The sequence below is a fragment of the Charadrius vociferus genome, unplaced genomic scaffold (genome assembly GCF_000708025.1).
Source record: "Charadrius vociferus isolate BGI_N301 unplaced genomic scaffold, ASM70802v2 scaffold27, whole genome shotgun sequence".
NCBI classification, from domain to species: Eukaryota; Metazoa; Chordata; class Aves; order Charadriiformes; family Charadriidae; genus Charadrius; species Charadrius vociferus.
In genome coordinates, this window is record NW_009649173.1 from 1,098,536 (window position 1) to 1,115,271 (window position 16,736).

The following is a 16,736-nucleotide window of genomic DNA, read 5'->3' on the forward strand; positions in this document are numbered from 1 at the left end:
GTGGGGGGGGAAGTCTTGCCAGTTAAGCTGTTGGACAATTTAAAATGAAAGATTGCATCCCTGTGAGCATGGTGGTGGGGTTTCTTGTTTGTTTGGTTTTGTTGGTATTGTGTTTTTTTAATGATCTCCTGGCTAGAGGAGAGGAAAGACGAGACTGGATTTAGGGTTGTCTTTATTGCTGTGTTTGGCTACCGACTATGGGATGTAGACATGAATAAAAATAGAATTGTGAGGCTTAATATATTAGCTATTGCTTCATAACGTTGCTGTGTCAGGAGCTTCAGGGTTCCTCCATCGCTCTCTCCTGCCCTATAGGTGCATCAGCCACAGCTGTCCAGAGCCTGCAGCTGGAGAGGGTGCAGAAATAATTAGCGTCCTTAATTCCCTGTCAAGGGAAATTGGTTTGATGGATGGGGCAGAAAACAAGAAATGAAGAGCCCCACAGTTCTAAACACGCTGGTGCTGCCGGTGCCACCACCGGTGCCTCGGGAGCAGCTCTGCGTCACTTTGGTGCCCAGTGTGGTGGTCCAGTGCAAAGCCTCCTGGCCCAAAGGACATGGGGGAGGAGGTAAACTGAGGCAACGGCACGGCCTGAAGCAGATCGTGAAAGACCAGAGACTTCCCGCAGAGCGTGCGGCACGTGTTTAGTCTTGCGTAGTCATTTCTGCAGAGTGCAATTATGTAGTTACTTTGCCTTGGGTAAATATAGATTTCAGCTAGCACGAGTTTGAAGTGGATGTTGTAATTTTGGGAACGTATATCTGTTTTAATTTCCTCTCCCAAGATTTTCTTGATTGCTCCCTTGATACTTCTCCCATCAAATTATTCTCTTGACAGTTGAGCGTGACAGCTCAGGTCTCTCAAGAACGTTTGCTCCTGTCCCAGATGAATTTGGGCATGGAAACTGCGTCAGAGAGGACAGATGAGGACAGGTCGGCGGAGCGGCCGTTTCTGTGGCAGTGCGTGCAAAGTGCAAGCAGAAGGGGAAAACGAAGCGTTTGCCCAGAACCACCTTTAGACACGGAACTTGCCAGTTTTAGGGCTGGGGTGTGCTCCCTGCGGGGCACAGCCCGTGCTGCGGTGCAGGCACTGGCGCTCGGTGGGGCGAGTGATGCTCAGCACTGCCACCCCAGGACTTGAGCGCGGGACTGTCACCCAAACTCCCTGATGACACTGTCAAGGGGAGGATTTGTCCCAGGATATAGGTGACCAGTGCCACCGTTGGAGCGCCTCCGTGCTGGGTCTGCATGCCATCCTGCTTTGAGTGGTGGCCTTGGGCTGCCAGGTGATATGGCTAATGATGGGCTGAGTTACCGGGGGAAAAACTGCTCGTTTAGGTTAATTAACAAAAGCTGTTGAACAGCAGCTCTTCAGCTTTCGCAATTAGATGGTGTCTCTGAGCCCTTTGGCTTGCCTTTTCTGAGTGTCTCAGTAAAGAAATGCTCCTATTTACCCAGGCAGGCAGTCATTACTTTTTTAATCACAGTACTCTGCTCTACCATCACTGTTTACAAATTGTTTCTTGCCTGAATAATTCTGTTTAGATGGATTTAACAAAATAGTGTGAAAAAAGGACACACAAGGCATACAGTATTGTGCATGTAGTGATTCAGGGGAGTTAAGGGGCAACTGTTTAATCTACTGTGATCATCATAAATCATAATAGATGCTGACCATATGTTGCTCGTGTTCATACATGAGCAATGAATCTGTGTTCAGACTCAGGGCCCCACCTTTGCTGAAGGTCTAAATAATAGTTTTGGGGTTTGTTTGTTTTGTTGGTTTTTTTTTAAGTATAAAAATAATATCTAAGTTGCCATTTTTCCCAGGGTTGATACTGAATTCTGCCTCCTTGGAAGCCGAGCATGGATCTTCAGGGAGTTTCCTTTCAGGAAAATGTTTTTGGAGGAATATTTTTATTTTTACGTTTTGTTAGCACGTAATGATATTGACTGTTCAATAGTGGGCAAAAACTTCGCAAAATAGCAAGAAAACAAAGAAAAATATACATTCTTTTCCAAGTGTTGGGGAAGATTAGGCAAAGTAAAAGTAATTTATCCCAGCTGGCATTCTCAACCATAAAATGAACACGTAGTGTTTTCCAAAAAACAGGGTGGCTCACAACTTCCAGGAATTGAGAACTTTGTTTTTCTTCAGGCAATATTAACAGTGATCATTTTCATAAAAGATGTGCAGTTAATGTCAGTTAACTGTGGCTGTGTCATTAACGTACTTGATCCAGTACTTCTTAATTTTATTTAATGAAGTTCTAGGGTATCTGCAGAACTTCTACTCACCGATATCAGAGCTAAGGTACAGGTCCTCCTAATGAGAAAGCGTATGTGAAAACACATATAAAGTGGTCTGTTTTCCTCTAGTTTCAATCTTTTAAAGAAAAAAAGAAAGGTTACTGAGGAATTCATGCACATGCAGAAGCAAATGCGACATTGGAAGTTTCCTTGTTACTTCTGTACTAATGCGTTTTGGTTTTGTTTCGGAAGTTTTTCTCCTCGCCTTCCCTCAGCTTTTTCCTTTGTGGCTGCATCTTTGTGTTGGAGCCCGTCCTGCAAAGTGTGGTCCCCATCCCCATGTCCCTTCTGCGGGAGCAGAGGGCCGATGGCTGGGAACCGCCGCAGCCCCCGCAGCAGGTACAGCCTCCCCGCAGACTCCCATCGCCCGCGCTGGGTTTTTGGCAAAACCTTTTCAAGGTGCATCAAGGTATGACCCGTTTTAAGGTGCAAGAAATAAAGGACCTGGAAATGATAATTTATCGTGCCCTTCGGGTGAATGGGAGTTAAATATTTGGAATATATTAACGCTAAATACTGTATGTCACTAGGTCTAATTTCTGCTGAAGGGCAGCACGTTGGTATTTAATTTAAGCCAATAAAGCGAACCTGGGTCACGGCTGTGGGTGCTTGGCTCGGCCGGGTGGGTGACACCTGTAGGGGTTTAAGCGATGGGAGCCAGCCGGGAGCGGGATGCCCTGTTGCCACGGTTACCAGCACTAACACCTACCCGGACAAAACTGGGGAGATTTTGGGATCGGGCAGTGGGTCTGGGGATCGCGTCCACCAGCCTGTGCCCGGGGAGGTGGCGGGGACCCCGCTCCTGCCGGGGGCTGTGCATCGGGGGACGCGCGGCTCCCAGGAGCATCCCTAACCCCAGCGCACAGCCCGGGGGCACACCGGAGCCCTTTGCTGTGTGGCCCTCTGACCTCCGCGGCTGTCCCCAACCCCAAAACCCACAGTTCAGCTGCGTCTCCTCTCCAGACTCGCACCCGGGTGCTGTTACTGAGGCTTCCTTAGTTTTACAAAGTGGATTTCAGAGTTTCTTTTAGAACCGTCATAAACAGTTAAAGCAACTAAACCCCAGCTGTCAAAATAAATAACTCTGCTTTGTGTTGCTTTATCTTTTTGTTTTCTTACCACTCTGAAACTTGCTTATTCCTAAAAATGGAATCCACAGTCGTTCTCACAGCTGCTGGTTCCGATTAATAAGGGTGTCTGTCTCCGGCTCTCTTGCCAGCGTCTGAGATTTTGAAGTTTAACAAGTAATATCTATACACGTGGCGAGGAAACATAGTGAATGGCATGTTAATAAGAGCAATGCTTAACAAATGCCACATCTGGCTGTTTCTCAACATAAACCTGATTTATCTTTACCTTTTTTTTTTTAATCAGCCAAAGCCTAAATTTGTCTTTTAGGTGCATATTGTAATTGGCTATTTACCTCTGTTATTTTGTAGGTCGTAAGCTGAGCTGCTTTACACTCGTGTTTGATGCGGGTGGGAACTGCTCTGGGTGACTGCTGTGTGTCCCCATGTCCTAGAGGGACTAAAATATTAGGACAGCCTGAGAAAAGAGCTTAAAGAAATGACCTGAGATCTTAAGACTCTTGCAATTATTTTTCTCTCTCCTCTCAGAGTATCCTGGTGAAGACTGATGCGCAATTTGATCACAGTAGGGAATTTCTGTGGTAGAGGGAACAGAAAAGGCAAATTTAGGGCAATGTTTGGGGCTGCCTTATGGCAAAAAAAAAAAAAAAATATCGAAAATGTTGTGGTATCGACATGCTGCTTAATAATTGTCACTGTTTCTGAGGGATGGGATGGAGACATCATCATCTGAAATCTTGAAATCAGGCTTGCAGCATTTTAATTAGTTTTTTTCTGTTTAAGCTGGAAATGGCAGGTTTTGGTTCGAGGTGGCTGAGCACGGCTCTGCGACCTGTGCTGGCCGCGTCCTCCTTCCCCCTCCGTCTCTGACATCCATTAACAGATTGCCTTTAAAGGTGTCCAAAGGACACTTTTGGCTTTTTTTCAAAATGAGTAATGATGGGAAGAACAGCAGCTTCTACGATGGGTGGGTTTTGTTTCTGCGGCTTTGGTAAATTGTCCTTTGTATGTGGCAGCAGATTCGCCGGGGTGGGTCGGTCGCGTTGAAGGTTTAATGTTTCCTGCAGACTGATTGATCATCTGATTGATCTATTTGCTGTTGCTGAAAGTAGTTATGTTGAAGTATTCCTCATTTCTTTTATTGTTTATAATTTTCAGTGTGTTGTATGTCAGTTTAGTTGTTTGAACACTGAATTAAATGATTGCCGATCTAGTCCATCTCTTTCTTTGTATCAACAGGGAGATTTTGGGACCCGGAAAACTTGGCGCGTAGTTCAGGTCTCTGACCATCAGCATTTCTGCCTGTTCGTGTGTTTGCTCATCTCTTTGTACTGTGCAGGGAGAGGACGACTTCCTAATGCAGTTGACTTTTTGGCATTTATCCCGTAATTGCCAAAAAGCTGCTGCTTCCTCCTACGTATCCATCAGATCTTTTTAAAATCAGATGGGTTTTGAAAGCAGCTTTTTGATTTCCCGAGATCCGCGTTTGGTCTTCCTTCCTCCTGCTCCCTCTTTCTTCCTTTGTTCTTGGAGGTTAAAGCTGTGGGTGTTGAGGTCCCATTAGTCATTTTGGCTACTTCTGAGCTCATCATGTTGAAAAATGCCTGGATTAAACCATTCCTGAATTACAGCAGATTTACATCACTGAAACTTCATTCGAGTTAGTTGAGTTGCTTCAGAGTGTTGTAGCTGAATGGAGAGTCCTGTTTACTTCTGCTGGGATGGAGGGGATGCCCGGAAGGACACAGCAATGTCAATTTTCTTATCTAACTGTAATCCCCAAAAATGCCTTCACTCTGGATGGAGCAAATCCCCTTTTGGAATCAGAATATTCATATTATAGGTACTGTGGTGGTTTTCTTATGCTGTCTTGTATAAATAGTATCCTTTTTTTTTTTTGGTTGGTTGGGTTTTGCTTGTTTTGTTGTGTTTTTTTTAAGGTTTTCAGTGTAAGAGATGGTGCAGAAATGTAACTGAAAGCTCCATGTGTGGGTTAAAGTAGTTTCTGGTGTTCACCACCGCTGAAGGAAATAGGCCCTGTGGTCCGCTCCCTCCTGACAGCTGTTGGCTCGAGCAGTGTTGCTCTTTCCTTGGATGAGCGTGGTCGGCGGGATCCGGCTGTGCAAACACCGGCTCTCCCCACGCTCCCGCTCCACACCTGGTTGATGGGGCTGATGATGCCTCCTGGGTGTTTGATGTGCATGCTCTGTAGGCATCTGATGATGGGTTGTGTGTAACTGTGTGGGGATGAGTGTCTGTCATGCTGAGTGGTGGGACCATGACTATGGCTGGTGTCTCTGGCTCATGCACCGATAAGAACAGCCCGTCAGAAACCAATATGCTGTGTCTGCTAGCTAATACACAAAGTTGTCCTCTCCTTGTCTGGGACTTCTTTTCACTACCAGGATCTGTATTTTTTCTCCTGCACCAGGACGGCCTTTCCCGTTCAACCTAAAAGTTGGCCATAACCCACTCATGGTCTTCTCACATCTCACTGTTGAGATTGCACCTTTGTCAGCGCTCCTGCGATCCTGCGGCTATTGAGGGGTTGGATGGGTATATCTGTTTTGAGGTTAATGAACTATGCAGCCTTTTTTTCCCTACTATATAAGCTATATTTTAAAGGCACTACCTTCAGGAAAAAGTTAGGGAGGCAGAGAAAATTTTAAATGAGAGGTCCACTTCAAACTGGTGGGGAAGCTGAATGAAGGAGTCATCCCTCGGAAAGTATTTATCATCTCCTGCAAACGTTGATGCTAAGCCATGTGCTTGCACGAGGCTAAAATGCGATCTCCCAAGGGCGGTGGGAATCTCACATGATACAGCAGGAAAAATTTGTCTAATATGCTTTTTATTTTGAGACTCGAGACTTGCTTTCTGTCTGCTAGCAAAATAGCTTGCCAGGTGCCTTCATGGTCTTGGTTTTAATTTGTTCTTGCTTGAAGTGTACAAGTGGGGAATGATAGTTTTGAAATGGTGAAGAAAGCGGGCTGGTTGAGCTGTTAGGCTCAACGTTGCCATGCTAACCATGTTAACAGCTGCTAATGGTTTCTTAAGCTGCCAAAGCAGCCTGAAGATAGATTTAACACCCAACGGACACCTGTTTTTAGCAATTTAGCTCCGCAGGCACATGGCACAGTACTGCAGGGGTCCTGTCCATAAAGAACAGATAAAATGTGTTCAACAGGTTGCTTGAGAAGGTGGAAATTGCTGGCTCTTTACTTCATATTAGGGATTTCTCGGTGGAGAGTAAGGAGGAGAAGCACAGTAAGAAGGAATATAACCTGGAAGAGATGAACGCTAAAGGGATTTTTTAGTATTTCAAACTCAGCTACATCTTCCAAAGCCTCTGGGGTCTTTCCATCAAAGGATCCTCATGTCCTTGGTTGCAGTGTCCTCCCAAGGTTCAGAATGCTCTGCAGGTGGGAATAAGATGCTGATTCTCCCAGATGCTTAGAGGCTCCTGTTCCATCTTTCAAAGAGTCCACCTGTAGCAAGGCTAGGTTGCAAGAGGACCTTCCCAGAAGTTTTAGCCCCAAGGTGATGTCAGAGTTCCCACTTGCTGATCCCAGCATGACCTTAAGTTTCCTGAATGAGCATTTCTGCTTGTTTCTGCTGCTTTTCTCCCTGCTTCTTCTCTTGGCACAGTGACTGCACACACTGCGGTGGCCACCGAAGCCGAGCAGAGGGCCATGCCCAGAATGGCGGGGGGTGCTGGCTGGTGGGAGGCCCTGCTGGGAGAGCCAAGCTGAGCTAGGGAAGGTGTGTTGGCAACAGCGATGGCCTTCTGGTATATCTTGCGCACGTTGGGGTAGATTTGCACTTCTGACCCAATCAGGCCCATATCAGCCCTTTATCAGTGCTGGGAGGAAAACACCAGTTTTGCTGCAAAAGAGGGCTGGAAGCTGAGGTTGGTCTCCTACTGAGGCCTTCAGAGCCACCACTTCAGCTTCCTGGAGCTTCTCTTGACCGCTCAGTGCAATAAAGGGACTTTGAAATAATTCAGTTGGTGAATCGCGGTTAGCTTCACGGAGGGAAAGTGCTGCAAACACTGGTGCAGGATTCCCAGGTGGACCTCCCCGGGGAGAGCAGTGCTGCGTCCGCAGAGCTCCGTACAGACCAGCTCCCAGCTGAGCAAATGGGATGTTTCTACATGAGGTGGATTTTGGGCTTTTCCAGTCACATAGCAGGGACATGTATAATAACCGCTGATTCCTGAACAAACCCTGACTGTTCTGGTTTGGTGGGTGAGGGTTCAGTCTTTGACTTTTTTGTCCTTTGGGTACATTCTGGTTTTGCTTCTTTTCTTTTAAGCCAAAGCCTCCTGCCTCTGTGCGCTTGGCTGTGCCATCACGTAGTCTTTTCATCTGATCAGCGTGGGTTTCCAGAGAGAAAACACCAGAAAACTGGAGCTGGCTTTTAGTTATATCACGGACTTCAAAGCGATCGGCACAGAGAGGATAATTGGAAAGAAAATCCCTTCCAGGTTATAATTATTTGTCCCAAGAACCGGAGTTCTTAGTGATGATACATATTTTCCCTTTTGTTTTCTTAGTGCCATGGAAACCTGGCAGTAGATGATCTCCGCTGGTATGCGCAGTGTATACCTGAACCTCCACACAGGGGAACGGAGGAATCACAATATTGGATTCAAACCAGTGATCCATCAAGACTTGCTCCCAGCAGTACCAGAGCCAGCTGCTTCAAAGGAAACCAGAGGGCTCCGCAGTAGGCAGGTTACCGGTTCCACAGGGAAAGCATCCCTCCGACAACTCCCATCAGCCAGGGAATGTTCTCTGCCTTCAGGCTTTTTTGTTTCAAGCCTTTAAAGCCGTTTTCTTTTCTTCCACTGAGAATTCATTGAGTGGGAACTCACAGCCCTTACAGAGCGCACTGCTGTGCCCTGATGCAACATGTAGCAGTGACCCTAAATGGATCATATCATCAGCCGTCCTTGGCCTCTCCTTTCGTTCTGTGTCCGTTCCCGGCTCTGTTCTTCAGCGTCTCTTTTCACAGTCAGTCCCTTCGGTCACTTCCCATTTCATTTAACGAAGTTCTCTATGTGACATGTGCTTTGTGGACCATCGCAGGATGCGTAGCTTTGTTGTCTCCCCCCACCTTTGTGGCCAGCCTAAATGCTGCTGATCTTTCTCTAAATTTATTGATGGCCATCATTGACCCTTCTCCTAATAATCTGTTAGGGGGAAATGGGGCAAATTCCCCACTACAGGAGGCGAGTCCGGAGGAGCTGTTAAACCTGCTGTGGGGTTGCCCTGGGGCCCAGCACCAACCCAAGCTGTGCCAGCAGGAGGACGGTGAGGAACCCTGGGAAGCCACTACCACCTCTGGGCTGTGAACCACTCTTGATGGTCATTCCCTTCAGCTCATCAAAGTCTGTGGCACAGGTCTTATGGCTGTTGGCCATGGGGAGGTTTGAGGGATGGCTTGAGATGTTGAGAAGTCCAGTGAGTAAGCAGTAGCTGCGGTGGTTACGCATCTCCAGAGACAACGTGCGCCTCACTGACGGGCAGCAGTGCTTGCATGTTCTCCTTGCCTTGATGGCCACGGCTGAGAGATGCTGGAGCCCATGAGTTCATACGAACACAGATGAAATTATTTTCCTTACTTTAAGACAGAGTAATTAAATACAGTATATACGTATCCCTCAAAATGACAGCCGCCCACAGAGCTAAAAACAGGAAATCCATTAACTTCATTATTTAAAAAATAAAATAAAAATCCTCCCAACTGATTCCTCTGTCACTTAAAGTTCTGCATGGAAGGAGGGCTAATTTAACGCTGCATTAACTCACTGTTATCACCCTCCTGTTACCTAAGTAGTTTCTAATGACTACCCTGGAGAGCACTTGGAAGCTTTTAAAAGTTTTTATGCTAAATTTTTTTTTTTCTGTGTGGTCTATACTTTAAGAACAAAAGTTATTGATAACATTTTTCCAAATCTTCCAACAACATGAAGAACTATTCTGTTGGCTGCAGAAATGTGAAAATTCTGTCTGTTATCTCTTTGGCAAATGAGAAATGTGAAACATTTAATATAGGTGGTGTTTGGGGAAAATGGATATGGCAGAGTTTGACTGTGGGAAGCTAGTTCAGATCTTGGGCTCATTGATGGTTGGGGCAGCCACGTGTCCTGGGGATGGGAGTGGAGGAGTGGGGTAATCTGCTCTTGCCCAGGACAAGGTGCCAAAGGGAGCTCTGTCCTTCAGCCCTCGGAGCTTTGGCTTTCATCGCTCTGAAAAGACTCGAGACCCCGTGGGGCAGGCAGCTTGTGAGACGTATCTCTTTGTTCTGGGATCTGTAAGTGAAAGGCACCTCCGAATTGAGAAGCAATAAATCATTGTCTTTCCTCATTGTCTTTCCCTCAGAGCTGTGGTGGACCAATTTCTTCTTTTTTAAGCATCTCTCCTTCTTTCTCTGTCCTAGTTCAGATGTGCTCCTGAGGTCAGCATCTGTCACACTTGGAATTTTTTGTTTTGGTTTTTTTTTTTGAGGTGACTTCAAAATGAAGCGTTCTTGTAGCTCTGCAGTATTTTCAAGTCTTAAAGTTGAAACTTTCTGCTTTATAGCAGTTGAAGAGAGCTTTGTTGCGCTCCTGTGGTGTGTGCAATGCCAATGCCTGGGCTTGAATTTCCCCCTGCTTGAAGACCTAAATAATTTCAAAGTTAAGCCTTGCATGTGTTCTCTGCCTGTTGATGGAGGAGATTCAGAACTGCTTTCTGACATCATTAACAGGGTTTTCGTGTTTACAGACTGACTGTGTGACTGGAGAGAGACCTGATCTTTCCATTAGGAGTCACCAGGAATCCTGTCGATCGAGAGCCCTGGGAAACTTTAAAACTTGACACAAACTTGAACGTTTCTTATATATGCTCTTTGTGCCTTTACTTTTTATTGATATTTGGAAAACTAGAGAGCGAGAGGAATGAGTTCATCCCCCTGATAGGTTTGTTGTCCTTCTGGAAAAGGAAAAATGGCTGGAAAAAAGGCAAAAAGGGGCAGAGTCAGTGGGGAAGGACAGCTGCTGGTGATGCTTCATGGAGCACCCAGTGCTTCTGGGGTGCAGAGCACGACTGATCACAGTGTGAACTTCTGCCCAGCGAGTTAAAGCCGTTCACTGAACATCCTCTGCTTTCCAAGGGTTTCCTTCCTCTGGAGCCTAAGCTGTTTGCATCTGGCTGTTGTTCTCCTTAAGCCTGGAATGGCACAGCAGCGGATGGATCCTGCTCGCTTGGGTTTTTAGTGTTATCTTTAGGACCATGGTGCTCTTGCCGTGCCCCGGGGCTGGCTGCTGAGCCCGCTGCTCCCCTGGCGCTCCTCTTCACCGGGGAGGAAAAACCAGCACGTTTCAACAGGTGGTAGCTGAGACGTGTGAAAGTCCTCGTGAAAGCCAAACCCAGTTGAAACTGGTGATAATTTTGCCATGGGTTTTAGTGTGGCCAGTATTTCACGCTAGAGATAAAAAAAAAAAAAAAGGTATTTGTAGTTAGCTGGCAAGCACAGTATTTTAACTTACTAGAGGACATGTTAGCAAGGCACTTCAAAACAATGCAGCTCTTCTTAGGACAGGTGGGAGCTCTGCTTTCCTTTGAGGATGTTGTTGCTATGAATGATGAAAGCTGTAATGATTTACAGAGTATTTTGTTTTTCTAAAAAATAAAATGTAAGGAAAAAGCAGAAACGTTTATTTTCCGTGGGTGGGTTTTTTGGTTTGTTTTTTCTTTTTTTTTTTTTTTAGATTTATAGTTGGAAAAGAGGGCTAGGTTTGACCTGACTGTTCTCCTTTGAGGCAATAATGTACTTATTAAAAGAAATATTGATCTATCAATAGAGTTCAGATCATTTTCTATTTTGATCTGCGGTTCTGCAAGTGGGAGATGAGCACGCGTGGCAGGGTGAAGGAGGAGACCCTGACGGGGAAGGTGACAGGGATGAGCGGTGGGTGCAGAAGCGAAGAGCAGCCCAGCGCCCGTGGGAGCACTCCGGCAGGTAAACACCTAATTGCGGGTGCATTGCTCGATGCCGGGCACGGGTCTGTTCGCATCGGTTGAACCGTACATAGTATTGCAATGAGTATTTTCAAACTAAAATCCTTGGTCAGAATATCCTGTAGTCGTCAGCGTAACTCATACTATTTTCAACAGGTGTTTTAACGCTATAGCTGAAATTATATCATACTAAATTTCAGGGAGGTAGGGAGGAGAGGCTCAGGAGCAGTTAATTTAATTCCAGGGTAAGTCGGTCCGTATTGGGTATCTCCCTTGCTCTGGCTGCCGGGGCGTCTGACACACAATATTCATAGGCAGACAGCTGCAGCGTCCGCTGCCCGGCTCCTCTGTGCGCTGCCTGCGGAGAGAGCTCCGAAATGCGTGGACGTTGTAGAAGCATTTGTCTGTGCCATGCAAACGTGCTCGCTATAAATTTTGTGTGTAGATACGTATATACGAAGAGAGGCAGTTTGCCATTTCACCTTATCCCATATTTTAGGAAGGGGAATTAATAAAAGTAATTTATCTAAGCTGTTTCTACCACGGCTAGAGATGAGGTTTGATTTTGACCAGATGATTTTTTTTTTTTTCCTCAGAAAATAAGAAACTTCATTATCCTTGGATCTGACTATTTTGTATTCACTTCTGAAGGTTTTCTGCCCTTCTCTGCCTCATTGCTTTCTCCCCGACTGTCGTCATAAACAGAAAACTGGTTTGGGGTGCGGGAAGGCTGAAGGTACCGCGTTCGGGGCTGGGTGGGAAGGGCTTGCACTGGCTTTCCTCTGTAGCCATGGACAAGCTGTGATAACTTGGCTGGTTTTCCCATCAGGTATTTGGTGGTAAATAATAAAGATGAAAATTGGAAACCTTAATGATATAATGCTATATAATCTATATTCCATTAGAAATAATACTCTCTATAGGGAGCCATAATGGGGCTGCTTTGGACTTTCCTGGAGATTGTTCGTACCAGATTGACTGGTGTGTTGTTTTTTGGTTTTTTTTTTCACATGTTAAACACCAGTAATGTTTTCTATAGCGCATCAGATGTTCCTGCCAATGTGTACGGTCTCTGTCGCGGGATGTGGTGCTGGTTTTCGCAGTTCCTCTTTCAAGCAGCAAATGGTTTTTGACTCTAGAGATCGCTTGATGTTGAGCTAAATTTCCTAGCTGCAAATTTAAACTCTTGGAGGTTTTATGTCATTTTGAAGAAGAAAAACATTCAAAATCCCTAAAAGGAAAACGGGAAAGCTTTTTTTATGGTTTTGTTTTTACTTCCTCTCCTTCCCTGTCTTTTCTGTCCCCTCCCGGCACATCCTCCCCGCTTCTCCTCCTCCCCTGCCCCAGCCGAGACCTCTAGAAAATGCGAAACTATGGAATTTGCTGCATCGAGTTCGGAGCATGTAACAAACATTCGAAACGCGTGTGGGGCAAGTGCAGCCGCCATTGGCAGTTTATTTTATTTCAATTTTTTTTTTTTTCAAAAAAAAAAAAAAGCCCACCAAAAACCCCATGGCTCCCTCTCCGGCTGCGCGGGAGATAACAATGGGGCGCTTTGTGCCGTTCTGCAGCTGCTGAAATTTGACTAGGTCCAACTGAAGAAAACAGGAGCAGGTGGGTCAACAACGTGACCCTTTCGTTCCCAGCAGTATCAGTGTGCGTCGGGGCCGAGGGACCGGGGCGGAGGTGAGCCCCGAGATTTAGCCCAGGCAATGAGGATGTGTTGGTTGGCGCTTTGAGGATGGGAGCTGCCTTTCTGGGATAGCCCCGATGCCTCTAAATATCGTTTGCTGCCATTTATAAAACGAGTTTCACTCCAAAAATGCTAGGATTGGGAGGTGTCACTGGACGTGATAAATGGGCATCATTACAGGCCGGAGATCTTTGCTCCGTTATCGGTGCTTTGATTCCCATATTGCCCACTAGTTTCTTGGTTTGTGCGGTGCTCCATGGCTGCCACATGGATGCTCATAAAGCTCCCAAAGCCCAGCACCTGCCCTCCCCTCCCACAGCCCCAAAGTCGGGGATCGTTTGGTTCCCCCTCTGGGTCCCCCCACGTCATGGAGATTACTTCCTTCATATCCATGTTTTTGCGGTGGTAGAACTGTCCTAAAAAATGTCAAGGGTGAGAATTTCTGCAGCTTGGAGGTGGGTTTGGTACGTGGTTCCCAGTATGTTTGGTGGAGATGGAGGATGCGGTCGTGTTGGGCTCCTTTGCCTGGCACTGCCACATCAGCAAATACATCTCATCAACACTTCCCACTTGATAACAAGAGGACAATAAGGTGTCCCGGTTTGAGGACCTCTTTGAAGAGGGGTAGAGGGGAGCATCTGTCGCTCCCATCTGGGGTCCCCCATGTTCCCGGTAGCCAATTTGACCTAAACCACAACATAAGGATACAGAGAAAAATACTGTTATTACTTAGCTGCATGGGTCAGCTGAGTACCAGTTGTTCCTAAGGTCTTCCCTGCTAAGGTGCGATGACTTGGTTGATTGCTTGTAGGTGTCACAGTGTGTTTGGACTTTGTGAGCCTCAGAAGTGATGTTAAAAAGTGGCAGTGCTCACTTCAGCCGTGTTCAGCAGACACATGGTTACAGCCTCAAACCTGTCTAAGATTGCAAGGGATTTTGAGTCTGAGGCTTTTAAGGGGTAGACGTGAACAACTGTTTGTAAGGCAGCAGTTAGAAACGCAAGGTTTCTGTTGATGGATCGTGTAATCTTGCCTTTCTAATATCAACTTACAGTAAAACGAATGTAAGATGGAGCGGAGCTCCCCCCTTTTTACGCCGCACTGTGGATACAGTTGTGGTGTTGAACAAACTGTTTGCATCCTTGAAAGTCTTCATGATTTAGCTGTAATTTTTAGTAGAAAATATGACGCATGTAGTGTCTTGGATAATCCTACCATCACAAGCGCTTGCATGGGTCATGGAGTATCATCAAAGCAGTACTTTGTTTGCACATGGTGAAGCCTATAAGAAGACTAACAAGTTACACTCAGGATGAGATCTGTGCTAAATGGGGAAGGGGAAAGCGGTGACAACTTTGGCCGTGGGTAGGGAGTGGGAGGGCTGTCGCGGGGAAGGGTCCAGGGCGAGGAGCTGCTTGGGGTGGAAGGAAGATGGATGGAGGCTGGAGAGGAGCTTCCACCGCCGAGAGCAGGGTATGGGACTGTTTGGGTGATGTGTGCTAGTACGGAAAATTGATCTGCATGACCACATTACCAGCTGTGGAGGCTCAGTCCATCAGGAAGAGGGTTGTTAATAAATCAGAGGCTCTCCGTGCATATCTGCGACTTAAACTTGGGTTTTTAGCGGGAACTTGCTGCGATCTGGTATGAAGGTCAGTGGCAGAGCAAAGTAGAGCACAGCACTTCATCAGCGCTAGCAAATCTGCCCGGTGCCGTCGATGGGCACAGAGCAGCCGGAGCTGGACAGGATTTAGCCGCAAGCCGAGGAGGTTTAGACGGAGACTTCTGAAACGCTGCTGTGACCGTAGTTTGTCCTTGGCTGCACTTGCGGTTAAACCCTGTTTGGTGCCGGCTTAGCTGCGCCCGCTGCCAGCCCCCGTTGTCAGCAGCGGGTAATTTAAGAGGTTTCTCCCAACAGCTGGCAGCACTGTTCGCTCCGGTCCTCCCCTCCCGCCGCGGCGCTGGGCTGTCCCCCCGCGCTGGCACGGTTCGCATCGGATTATGCGGTTGGACTCGCAGCCGGGCGGTGGCGGTGCCAGGATTCAAACTTGTCGCTTTGGAACAAGAAACACAGGTGCAGGCTGAACTCATCGTGATCCTCGGAGGCCGACGCATGCCGGGAAGGCTTCGGCTTCGCTTGGGACACAGGCACGCGTGGGCTCACGCAGGACATCCCCGCGTGCTGGCTGCACGCTCGCGTGACCCGTTTAACGCAGCAGAAATGCGCCGCGCCGGATCGAGAGGTCCTTTCGTGCCACTTCCCTTCGCACGCACCTCTCCAGGAGTTCGGTTTTAAAATAAAATTAAAAGAAACGCCCCTGTGTCCTGCTTGGTGAGAGGCGATGCTGCTCTGGAAGGGAAATGCGTACGCGTAGGGACCTACAGGCCCTTTTGGAGATGGAGAGGCGGACAGCCGTCCCACGTGCATCCTATACGTCTGCAGGGGAACACAGTGATTAACATATGAAAACGCTGATAACAGTGGGATTCTTGTGCAGGCAGAAACGGAGGAGATATACTACCATTTTGGTGCCAGTTAGACCCATAACTGCTATTTGTGGCTGGGTTTAGTAACAATTAACCTTTCACATTTTGTATTAGCCATTGCTTTCCTGGTGCAGCTGCTTTTATAACAATATACTTTGCTTCTCCTCTCAGACGCGCTAATTTTGGCAGTTGGGATTTCTGTTCTAGAAACCACAGGATGTATGGAGGGAGAATGGGGATTTTTTTAATAGCTATTTGATGTGTAAGAATCTTTTCGAGGGGAAAAAAAGTTACGTTTTGAGTTACATTTTGATTTAAGCGACCTTGTGCTTATTAAGATATATTAAAAAAAAAAGGAGATTGCATGACTGGTACTTGAAATATTTTAAAGTAAATTCAATGTGGTTTTGCTTGTGTGACAGCATCAAATCACGGGTTTGAAAAATCTCGACCTGGTGTGCAATGGGGTGTCTCCGACTGGAGCTGGCAGAAATTAATGCCTTTGGGAGGTGTTTCCCTGGCCGTCGGGGCTGGGTGAAGGGAGTTGTTGTGGACCAAACTTTGTTGCTGCCGTTTGAAAACCAGTAAAGTGCCTGGGGGACTCTTGGGAAGGAACGTGGCTACAAGTGACCCGTGGGCACTGTCTGGTTTAATTTATGTAGACATGTAGGTGGGAATACTAGAGTCTTAAATGGCTCCAACGAGGTTGCTGAGTTTTCATGAATTGTCCCTACTAGTGTGCCTTTTTTATTATTTTATTTTTTTTAATGGCTTCAGAGTGCAATTGCGTCTCTCGGAAATATTTGAAAATAAGAGCGTGTAATTGGAGGTAGGACAAAATTGGAGAAATTTGGTTTTGACATCAGTATGTTGTTACTTAAAAATGTAGTGGAGGTTGGATTTCACCTGTCAAAACAGGACTGCTGTGTTCTGGCTCTTTCAGAATAAACATTTCAATGTTTATACTTTATGCTGTGCTGGAAAAAGAAAATGCAAAATGCAGATTTGCATGAAGCAGGTTACAGTCTGCCTTCTCCAAAGCATCTGGTATCACAGGTAACAGGTTCACTGTGTGGTTACGAGGCTGTGCTTTGGTCTCAGCACTACCGGTGTTCAGTCTAGAGTAATTTTGCTAAATCCAGCAATGTGTAAAA

General features: G+C 46.5%; 1 protein-coding gene across 1 annotated transcript in view; it reads left to right on the top strand.

The window, feature by feature from the left end:
• The window catches only part of LMF1 (lipase maturation factor 1), a 200,425-nt gene that overhangs the window by 33,846 nt on the left and 149,843 nt on the right, over positions 1–16,736 (top strand). The gene's annotated exons all lie outside the window — the stretch shown is intronic.